The 11,780-nt window shown below is 43.1% G+C and overlaps 1 pseudogene; it reads left to right on the forward strand.

Annotated features, from left to right (window-relative positions):
* Nucleotides 1–302: 302 nt before the first annotated feature.
* Nucleotides 303–10,193, forward strand: LOC123481028 (annotated as a pseudogene).
* Nucleotides 10,194–11,780: the final 1,587 nt, after the last annotated feature.

Genomic DNA, 11,780 nt, shown 5'->3' on the forward strand with positions numbered 1-11,780 from the left:
GCAGTTGAATATTTACGTTACTGTGGTGACATAGGCCTAGATGGAATAAAGTCACTATGTAATTGTTATATTCTAGCTAACACACTGTTCTTTCAAACAAGTCTTCTCTGAGCATCAAAGAGACTGCCCATAAAAGGTCATGATTTGTTGTTGATTTCTATTTATGTATATTTCTGTGGTGGAATTAGTCTAATGTATAATCAATTAGCATTACCGTAGTTTACAGAGCAGCCCGCACTCTTTTTTCATTTAATCACGCCCCAAGACGCCCGCCAATGAAATCATTTCTCGTCAATGTGGAAGGGAAGTAAACAGTGACCAAGAACAATTTTCACGATAGCGTTTTTATTATTGTTATTTAGACATTTATTAACACCATGGAACTCAAAATGTGACTAATTTAACTGCACAGCATCAAATACTTACTCCCCGGCTGTCTTTAATTCGCGTTGAAGACAGGACTTGGTTGATAGATGTTACGTTATTTAGGTAACGCTAGTTAGCTTCTAACGTTAGCTAGCTAACAACAATGGCTATGGGTTTTCACACTCAAATGGCCTCCATTATGGAGGTTCTAGCGAATACAGCAGTTGCAGAGATCTGTAAACTCGTAGACGACGACTATGCAGTGTTTCGTTTAGAAATGTCTCAAAGCCAAAATGAAAACAGGGCATTGCGAAGGAAACTACAGCTACTGGAATTGAAGGTGGCACGGGAGCGCGCAGAGAAGACAATCCGAGAGCGCGTCCTCGCCAGTCGTCCCAGTACTGACAAGATCATCGACCGATACAGAGGAATGGCAAGAGGTACATTTTGCCCCGTTCCCCTCAGCGCATGTTTGGATAGTATGCAATAATTCCCCTGATTACGACTTAGCTACCTATCTTTCAAGAAGTTATGAGAAGTGTTACCTTATAGACAGTGTCAATACTATCAATAATGTACAATATAGCATTGAGTATTGACAGTACCTAACCTAACCACCTCTTTTCCCCCAATCACTCTCTCAGGTGAAGGACATCTCACTGGAGGCCACAGGAGCTTTGTGAAGCCAGCGGGACACAATACATGGAGCGATGACCAACCAATCATTGTTGATGAGGGAAGTGGAACCTCAACCCAGCATGTTATCGTGATAGAGGTTAGTGTAATAGTGTTACATCAAAATTACAGTACATCAAATGTGGCCAGTTTATTTCAGAAAGGCTCCCCTCAGCTATTCACTTGCTTATATGTAACATCCTCATTTATCTGCCATATGGGAGCTTGTGAGACTTCCTTACGACATTGTTATCCAATTCAACTCATGTACTGATAATAACCTCCTCTCTTCTTGTGTCAGTCTGCAGATACAGAGGCTGCAGGTCCTGGAGGATCGTCTCTGATCAAGCAGGAGAGGACTGAAGGAGAGGACCCACGACACAACAGAGACATCCAGACTGGAGCAGCGTCTGGAGTGGCGCCCCCTGTAGCCACGGAGGACCTCGCCACCAATACAGCGCCCCAGCCCAGGACCCCACACAGCATCATGGAGGTCAGTGGAGCACCGAACGCCGTCCTCAAGTCAGAGACAGAGACTTTAATTGTAACACAAAGGCTTTTACACACAGTATCTGACCACAGATCAGACCCAGAGAGACTGGGGCTGGGGAGACTGGGCTGTCCTCCTGCTCCCAGCTCAGAGTATTTACTTTACGGTAACCCGAGGACGGTTAATTCCCATCGGGACTCAGGTGACGTGTTAGAGACTGACAATGATCTGTCATGTTCTTACACTTCAGAGATTAACCCTGAAAACATGCCCTTGGGTTTAGAGGCACAGACTGATCTGTCTAGAGGGGACTGGAACCGGTACAGTAGTAGTGTATACTCTGAAGGGTGCCTAGATAAGAAAGGAGAGGGTCTGGTCGTAGATGAAGTGACTGTGAAAGTGGAGGGCGACGTTCCTCCCACATGGAATGCAGATAGTCACCTAGGAGACGGACACTCACAAGGCAGAGATTTCTTAGATTACAATGAAAGCTTTGAGACAAATCCAAATGTTGCGACCCACACCCCTTTACACATACTCAGGGATCGCAACCCAGTGTCCACGTCGATGGGGCCTTCCGATTCACACGGCCGCATCCTTTTCAATCAGGTATTGAATTTAAACGACAGGGCTAGAGCCCAGGCTCAGGGAGGGGGAGCAATATCAGGAAAAAGTAAAGAAAAACAGTTCCTCTGCATGTTCTGTAACAAAGGCTTCAGCAGCCCCCCAGAAGGTGGAGATCCACAAGAGGGTCCACACAGGGGTGAAACCCTTCAGCTGTACCCAGTGTCACATGTGCTTCGCCCAGGCTAGTGACCTGAAGAGACACCAGAAGGTCCACACGGGGGAGAAACCGTTTGGCTGCCACCTGTGCCAGGCCAGTTTCTCCCACTCGTTCAACTTGAAGAGGCACCAGAGGGTCCACACAGGGGAGAACACTACAGCTGCCCCCAGTGTGAGAAGAGGTTCTCCCCCCAGCACCAGCTGAAGATGCACCTGAAGGTCCACACGGGATAGAGGCCATTCGCCGGTACGCACTGTGGGAAGAGGTTCTCAGAAAGGAGCTACCTCAGGATACACCATCATAAAGACCCCTTTTGCCCTCAGAACAGCCGCAATTCTTCAGGGCATGGACTCTACAAGGTGTCGATAGCGTTCCACAGAGATGCTGACCCATGTTCACTCCAGTCTATAGGCAGGTTTCCATTGACCCAGGTTTATTCGACAAAAGCAATGCCGCAAAAAAAAGAATTGCGTCATGTGTAATGGAAACGGCAGATATAGGAGACATTTTCTAGAGATCAACAAGATTGTTATCCGTTCGACAAGGGTGGATTTTTCTTCTGTCAAACTTTCTTTATTGTGACAAATTAGGATGGAAACTTTTTTCGAAATAAATTATTGCCTAGTCATTTTGAAGGTATGCAGGGCACTAGATGTCACTGTGTAACTATAAAGCTCCACTACAATTAATTCTAAATGCCTACGTCTTGCAAAATCTATTTTTTCAACTGTAAAAATGTTTCTTTGCAGGACAAGGATTGTCCTGTATTTCAAGAATGCCTGAATTGTTTCGCCTTGCTTTTCTGGTTGGCTGCAAGTTTCACCATCCAATTATTTCAGATCTACAGGAGTGGAAGTTTCACCATGGCATGGACCGTGGCGATACATTGGCACATGAGAGTTATGAGTATATGGCAAATATTAGTCAATTATTGCATTCTATCCATGTTGGCTTTCGCAGGCTACCTGAGACATGAAACAAATACAATGGCTTGCGAAAGTATTCACCCCCCTTGGCATTTTTCCTATTTTGTTGCCTTACAACCTGGAATTAAAATTGTTTTTTTGTGGGTTTGTATCATGTGATTTACACAACATGCCTACCACTTTGAAGATGCAAAATATTTTTTTGTGTGAAACAAACAAGAAATAAGACAAAAAAACTGAACTTGAGCGTGCATAACTATTCACCCCCCCCCAAGTCAATACTTTGTAGAGCCACCTTTTGCAGCAATTACAGCTGCAAGTCTCTTGGGGTATGGCGCTCTAAGCTTGGCACATCTAGCCGCTGGGATTTTTGCCCATTCTTCAAGGCAAAACTGCTCCAGCTCCTTCAATTTGGATGGGTTCCGCTGGTGTAAAGCAATCTTTAAGTCATACCACAGATTCTCAATTGGATTGAGGTCTGGGCTTTGACTAGGCCATTCCAAGACATTTAAATGTTTCCCCTTAAACCACTCAAGTGTTGCTTTAGCAGTATGCTTAGGGTCATTGTCCTGCTGGAAGGTGAACCTCCGTCCCAGTCTCAAATCTCTGGAAGACAAAACAGGTTTCCCTCAAGAATTTCCCTGTATTTAGTGCCATCCATCATTCCTTCAATTCTGACCAGTTTCCCAGTCCCTGCCGATTTAAAACATCCCCACAGCATGATGCTGCCACCACCATGCTTCACTGTGAGGATGGTGTTCTCGGGGTGATGAGAGGTGTAGGGTTTGCGCCAGACATAGCGTTTTCCTTGATGGCCAAAAAGCTCGATTTTAGTCTCATCTGACCCAGAGTACCTTCTTCCATATGCTTGGGGAGTCTCCCACATGTCTTTTGGCGAACACCAAACGTGTTTGCTTATTTTTTTTCTTTAAGCAATGGCTTTTTTCTAGCCACTCTTCCGTGAAGCCCAGCTCTGTGGAGTGTACGGCTTAAAGTGGTCCTACGGAAAGATCATCCAATCTCCACTGAGGAGCTTTGCAGCTCCTTCAGGGTTATCTTTGGCCTCTTTGTTGCCTCTGATTAATGCCCTCCTTGCCTGGTCTGTGAGTTTTGGTGGGCGGCCCTCTCTTGACAGGTTTGTTGTGGTGCCATATTCTTTCCATTTTTTAATAATGGATTTAACGGTGCTCCGTGGGATGTTCGAAGTTTCTGATATTTTTTTATATCCCAACCCTGATCTGTACTTCTCCACAACTTTGTCCCTGACCTGTTTGGAGAGCTCCTTGGTCTTCATGGTGCCGCTTGCTTGGTGGTGCCCCTTGCTTAGTGGTGTTGCAGACTCTGGGGCCTTTCAGAACTTTTGCAAGGCACTGTATGTTGGAGGGCATACAGGCTGTCGCCAATTTATGAATGCGCAATTTATAGGTTTTTGGGTGTGACGTCATTACGTCCAGCTGTTTTCATCGACATAAGATAGTGAAATGGAAACCCTAGCAGGCAATCTAACCTCGCATCTATTTTCTATGCTAACGTTCTAAATGTCTACAAAAAAATTACTGGACAAGTTAATGGAAACACTAGCTATGTCACGGAAAGACCAGGTGTTCCTAATGTTTGTATACTCAGTGTATAAACCTAAAAAGTCTGTTACATATTGTGTTTGTACTGTGTAGGCTATATGATGTTCACAAATGCCTGTTTCATTACTTCCATTCAACTACTTAATTTTTTTCTCTTAAGACACTTTTAATGAGGAAATGAATGCAGTTAATCAAGTTTATGCAAATATTTAGTTGAGATGTGCATGTGTGGTTTTCATATGGTTTATTTAAAACTTGTTTATGTTTAATAAACACAATTGGACTTTTCATTCTAAGACTTTCATTGAGACTCTCTTTAGTATACATCACATCTGATCTCACCCTATTCTGCATACACCTGACAGCGCTTTATAACCAATATACACTCACTAAATATATCTACACATACCCACACACTAACAAACACCTACTGTACACGCCAAAATAGTTTGGTCAGGTTTGTCTGATGATGACTTTTGACTTATCAAAGCTGACTTATTTTTACCCACAACATCATATTTATGTCCACCATGATGGGTTTAACAACAATGAAGTCATTGTGTAACTACAGTATAGGACTCAAACGTAGTGAGGATGGGTAAACACTCAAGGTCAATACTTGCAAACACAGGGGTGTAAAGTACTTAAGTAAAAATACTTTAAAGTACTACTTAAGTAGTTTATTTGGGTATCTATACTTTACTATTTATATTTCTGACAACTTTTACTTTTACTATACTACATTCCTAAAGAAAATGATGTACTTTTTAATCCATACATTTTCCCTGACACTCAAAAGTACTCATTACATTTAGAATGCTTAACAGGACAAGAAAATTGTCCAATTCACACACTATCAAGAGAACATCCCTGGTCATCCCTACTGCTTCTGATCTGGTGGACTCACTAAACACAAACGCTTCATTTGTAAATTATGTCTGAGTGTTGGTGTGCCCCTGGTTATCTGTAGACTAAAAAACTATAACATTGTGTCATTTGGTTTGCTTAAAATAAGGAATTTGAAATGATTTATACTTGTACTTTTACTTTTGATACTGAAGTATATTTTTGCAGTTACATTTACTTTTGATACTGAAGTATATTTTTGCAGTTACATTTACTTTTGATACTTAAGTATATTTAAAACCAAATACTTTTACTCAAGTAGTATCTTACCGGGTGACTCACTTTTACTTGAGTCATTTTCTATTAAGGTATCTTTACTTTTAGTCAAGTACGACAATTGGGTACTTTTTCCACCACTGTGCAAACATAACCCGTTAAAATTTAAATGGTTGCTTATCTAGCACAAAATGCGTATCAGCCAATAAAAATCATCAATTTACTTGCACGTGACAGAACGCTAAATTGTAGCTGGTCCCATAACATGGCACACATTGGCCCTATGCTAACCTCAACAGGTAGCACTGATTATATCCTGTCACAAATTCTTCATCAGCCTATCAAAGACCTTAGACTTTATATCCACCAACCAATAGCATTTCTTAAAATAGGTCAACCCTGGCAACTAGATGGATATTTTAAACCTACAAATTCAAGGTTTACTTGTGTTGGTCTGTAACAAAATGTTGGGTGCCAATATTGCATTGATGCATCCTTGACTAGGTTACTGGCTACTACAGACTACATTTTCACATACACACACCCATCTAAACATATGTTTATCATACATCGTAAAAAAAATACGGATTTGTCAAATAGCAGTCATGTAGGCTACCATTATCATAATCTCTTCTAGGTGGCACACACTGCTAATGCGGTTGACTCGAAATCTCTAATGCACTTTAACCATGGTTTCGATCCCCCTCTCATCAAGCTTTTTTGTAGAGGAAAAATGCAGACAGATAATTTGTTCATTCGACATGGTGGGATCTTTTTGGGTCGGTAAAATGTATTATGCGAGAAATGGCGGTGGAAACACCTTTATGTGCAAATATTGATATAATAACCATCATATCGAAGTAAACTTGGATTCACACAACAATATGATGTGTGGTCCTCCCACTACGACTCGGGAAACCATGCAGTTTATTAGGCTACAGATGAAATAATTATGATGAACTTCACAGGGTGGTGAATGTGCACAGTGGTGACCTTGATGCTCCTTTCCAATAAATAGAGGGTCTTATTCTGGTGACATGATGATCGATGCTTGACTGCCATTTGACAAATACAAATATTTTCCCTCTTATCCATAATAATCTTATCATGTAGACTAGCCTACCCGCACTGTATCTGCCAGCTGTTCGCTAGGGCGCACATTTGCTATTTAACGCAACAATTTGTGACAAAACTATTGGTAGAGTTGAAAAACATAGCGTTGGAAAGACATTGAACTTTAGATTTTTATTAGGTACATGAAAATGTAAGCGAAAAATTAAATGTTGTGTACGCTATGTCATCACACACTGATTTTTATCAGCAACAAGTCAGTTTGGTGGAAACACACTGCTGGTGGGAAAATGTGCATCTTTTCTTTATGCGGATTTTAGAATATTCGCTTGAAAATCAGTTGCCAGTGACAAAGCAGATGATTATAAAAATACATATAAAACGTTGTAGGCATACATTAGGTGTACACACCCATATAATATAGCCTATGCAATATGATTATTAGGCCATAGCAGTGTGTTGTGTGCAAGACTTAAAAAGGTAGCTCCTTATTAAATTAATTCTTAATCTTCATTTTCAAGCTGTAGGCTACGTCCCTTTTCAACACACTAACACAATACATGTACATCTAGGCTATTTAAAAAGGGAGAGCAATTTGACAAGTCAGTCAAATACAAGTGATAGTTCTTTTGATGATCAGAACGTGCGGTTTGACTGAGGTATGTTAAGGACACACCAATGAACAAGTGATGGAACACGTCAACTATGTGCTGAACTTGTGCCAGGATATAATCCGTGAGGTTAGCATAGGGCTAACGTGTGCCATGTTATCTGATGGGACCAGCTACAATTTTGCGTTCCGTCACGATTTTAATTGGCTGATACACATTTTGTACTGGGAGACCCATTGAAATGTAAGTGGTTGCTTATGTTCGCAAGTATGGCCCCTCCTTGTTGAGTGTGTTTATTATCAGTGTGTACGTATCTGAGGGAGTGTATGTCTGTGTAATCTGTATCACCTCTCTCTTCCAGGAGGAGGAGGGTCCAGAGGTGCTGTTGGTAAAGGAGGACGGGTGTGAGGAGGGTCTGGGGAACCCTGAGGGGCCCATGGTCATGGAGGACAACCAGACTACACCTCCTCCTGAACCCACAGAGGAACCAGCTGAGCAGCACAGGACCACACACAGTCTCACTGAGGTGAGCCCATTGTGAACTACTGTCTGAATGGTATTAGGTCAGGGCCTGTCCACAAAGTAGGAGTGCTGATCTAAGATCAGTTTGGCCTTTTAGATCATAATGAATTTGATGATATAGACAGGTGGGGACCTGATCCTCGATCAGCACTTCTACTCTGAGACTCTTTGTGGAAACGGGCCCAGGTCTTGATTAATGTTGTCTTAAGTTTGGGACCATCCCTTTCAATTATCAAACCATTAAAGAGTGTCAATTAATCAAATCAACTTACATGTTTTCATAGTAATCCCTCATTTCCTAATCAGAAGATGCTCCATAGCAGGGTGCTCATATCAGATTTCTTGATCCAACATCTTTCACTCTGAATCTCTTACAGTCAGTAGACATGGAGGATGGGAAGCCTGATCTGCTGCTAGTCAAAGAGGAGATTATAGAAGATGAACCAGAGAGCGTTGATCTGCTGAGTGGACTAAAGATGGGGGAGCAAGGTAAGAGAGAAATAATATAGCCTACATACAGTAATAGATCTTCAATGGTAATAGTGATGCATCAGGCTATTGTTTTTTTCTTCATTCATAAAATTAACTCAATATAACTTATGTTTACATACAAAACCACAACTTATAATGTATGAACTTGACATTGAAACAAACTCCATATATAGAGTTTATATTTTGTAACCTCTTCCTGCAGGTGGTTGGCTGGAGGCTAAGAGAGGAGACTGGGCGACCATCTTGGATTCCCAGACCAGTGCAGCCAAGGGCCCAGGGGACAACATCACCGAGAAGGCCAGGACCAGAGGCGAAATAGTGGAGGACAGTGGATGGGACAGCGTCCTCAACTCTGAGCTGGGGAACAACACTGTTAACCACAACCAGAAACAGACATTCGAACACAAAACAACATCCGAACTTAGTCTCCATGACAACAGACTGGCTGAGACGAGGGGCGAAGCGTGGATTTGGTCTGCGGGGACGGGAAGGTGTCCATATGAGAACAGACACAGAATCGGCTAGCGATGCTCCGTCCTGCTCCTATAGTTGTGATTCAGAAAGACTGATGGCGCCTCAGGTTAACCCCCTAACAGGTGCTGCCTTCAGCCTGCCTTCTATAGGATCTATCAACTGGAACATGGACCCTGCGACAACACAGACACTCCCTGGCCTTCGTCCTCCTCACACTCTCCTAATGTTAAACCAGACCTCAGACAATGCCAGTGCCTCAACACTAAATTGCTACACAAGCCCATTGACAAATGACAGTAGTAGTAACGCTGTCAGTAGATCCGGTAGCAAAGAGAAGCGCTTCCCGTGTTCGTTCTGTGGGAAAGCCTTCCGTTTCTCTAAACAGGTGGAGATCCACCAGAGGATTCACACGGGGGAGAAACCGTTTGGCTGCCACCTGTGCAGGGCCAGTTTTTCACACTTGTCCAGCCTGAAGAGGCACCAGAGAGTTCACACAGGGGAGAAACTATTCAGCTGCCACCTGTGCAGGGCCAGTTTTTCACACTCCTCCAGCCTGAAGAGGCACCAGAGGGTCCACACAGGGGAGAAACCATACAGCTGTCCCCAGTGTGAGAAGAGGTTCTCCCACCAGCACCATCTGAAGATGCACCTGAAGGTCCACACGGGAGAGAGGCCGTTAGCCTGTACGCACTGCGGGAAGAGGTTCTCAGAGAGGAGCTACCTCAGGATACACCAGCAGAAAATGCACTCAGCCCATGAATAGTGACATGTAATGTAGTACTAGTTAGTTAGTTTGCAGTTAATTCTGTTGGTTTTGGATGTAGTAGGGAACTGGATGAGATGAACTGAGGAAAGAATGAGTATGATGAGGTAGAGTAGATGATATGGTGATGGTTGGTGTGATGGTGTCTGTAGAAATGCTTCACTGATGAAAAGTGACAACCTTGTCCTGTTTGCTGCTGGTGTTTTATGAGGAAATGATAGTGCCTTAATTCATGTTTACTTGACATGAAGTAGTGAAGATGTGTGTGATGTAATGTTGAACCTTTTTCAAAGCATTCTGAAATTAATTTGATCAAAGCGAGGTACCAGATTTACAGAAAAGTGTTACCATAGTGAGAAAAGTGATTCTACAATACTTGTCACGTATCATTTTGTGCAATAAAAGTACTGTACTTCAAAGTTATGTGAGTGTATGACCATTCTGTTGAAATTAAATACAGAATTGACTCTGCTGACTGGCTTGGTTATTTTTGTATCATTGCAGGGACTGAGTTTCCCTTATCTCAGTCGAACCAAAACATTATACTTCATTCTTGAATCAACACATATGGACATTTTTTATAATAAACTCCAATGGCTCCATATTGTTAGGTACTTGAATCACAGTGTTAGAGATGGGCTTGACTGTGGTTGACATTTTATTATATAATGTCATGTTTGTGTGTGTACAGCAAAGAGTTTCTTATATAGACCATTATGCATTTCTGTTCAATTTGTGTTTACAGTCTGCATTCAATGAGGACTTGCTGATGATATCTGGTGTTGCTGGCGGGCGAGACTGGACATCTGAAGCGGCTGGTCACAATCCCTGGCCCTGGATCCGGAGCCGCCGCTCTTCCTTCCTGAGTTGGATCCAGGACCGAACCGCGAGGGACAGAGACTCCACCACAACACAGAACACAACCAGTGGACAGGTGGACTAAACAACCTCAGTCCCGGTGGTCATCAGAGAGACCGAGGCTCCAGTCAGGGATCCAGTCTGCAGCCCAGACCCTTCTCTTCACAGTCTCAGTGCAGGGATGAAGCAGGGCCTGGTGCTGATAGAGATAGACCCTCCTGTTCCTATGATACAAACACCACAGTATCCATGATGAACAGAGCAGGTCACCCTGGGCTTCAGCCTTCACAGAGAGTGGTGGGCGACCCCCCTCCCCCCTCCTGGTGGTAGTCTTTCAGGAAGCGTCTTCTCCTTCAGGTTCTCCTCTAATGCCTGGTGAATGGGTTCATAGAAGGCCTGGGTCTAGCCTTCCTCAGCTACCTCATGATTACCCCACCAATACAGACAGGGTCAGGATGGGCGTTTACCACGAGAGGTACCTAGCCTATAACACAGCACACAATCCCAACAACACCAAAACAATGGCTAGAGGTCAAGGAGGGAGCTCAAAGACTAACCACCTGAGAGTGGTGGCTCCTGCTTCTACCTCCTCTGGTGTCATTGGGTCACAACGTGGGAGGCCGAGCAGTACACCTGCCCCACTTATTCAATTCACTATTGATAAGATAAAAAAACTTTTAAAAACTGTGATTAATCAGAATCAAATAAAATGAAACAACTTTTAAAAATACTGTTACAGGCACCATAATTGCTCCCCGTTGGCATATAATATTAAGAAAGCGTAGACTACGGAGGGTTTTACGTACATCCCAACTTTTCACAGGCGTTGGAAAAATATCCAAAATAAAGGGAAAGGGGGCATGTCCACTCGCCGTTATACTGCCCCCAAATATACACTATTGCCAAAAGTATGTGGACACCTGCTCATCGAACATCTCATTCCAAACTCATGGGCATTAATATGGAGTTGGTCCCCCCTTTGCTGCTATAACAGCCTCCACTCTTCTGGGAAGGCTTTCCACTAGATGTTGGAACATTGCTGCTGG

Source organism: Coregonus clupeaformis, unplaced genomic scaffold, assembly GCF_020615455.1.
Source record: "Coregonus clupeaformis isolate EN_2021a unplaced genomic scaffold, ASM2061545v1 scaf0710, whole genome shotgun sequence".
NCBI classification, from domain to species: Eukaryota; Metazoa; Chordata; class Actinopteri; order Salmoniformes; family Salmonidae; genus Coregonus; species Coregonus clupeaformis.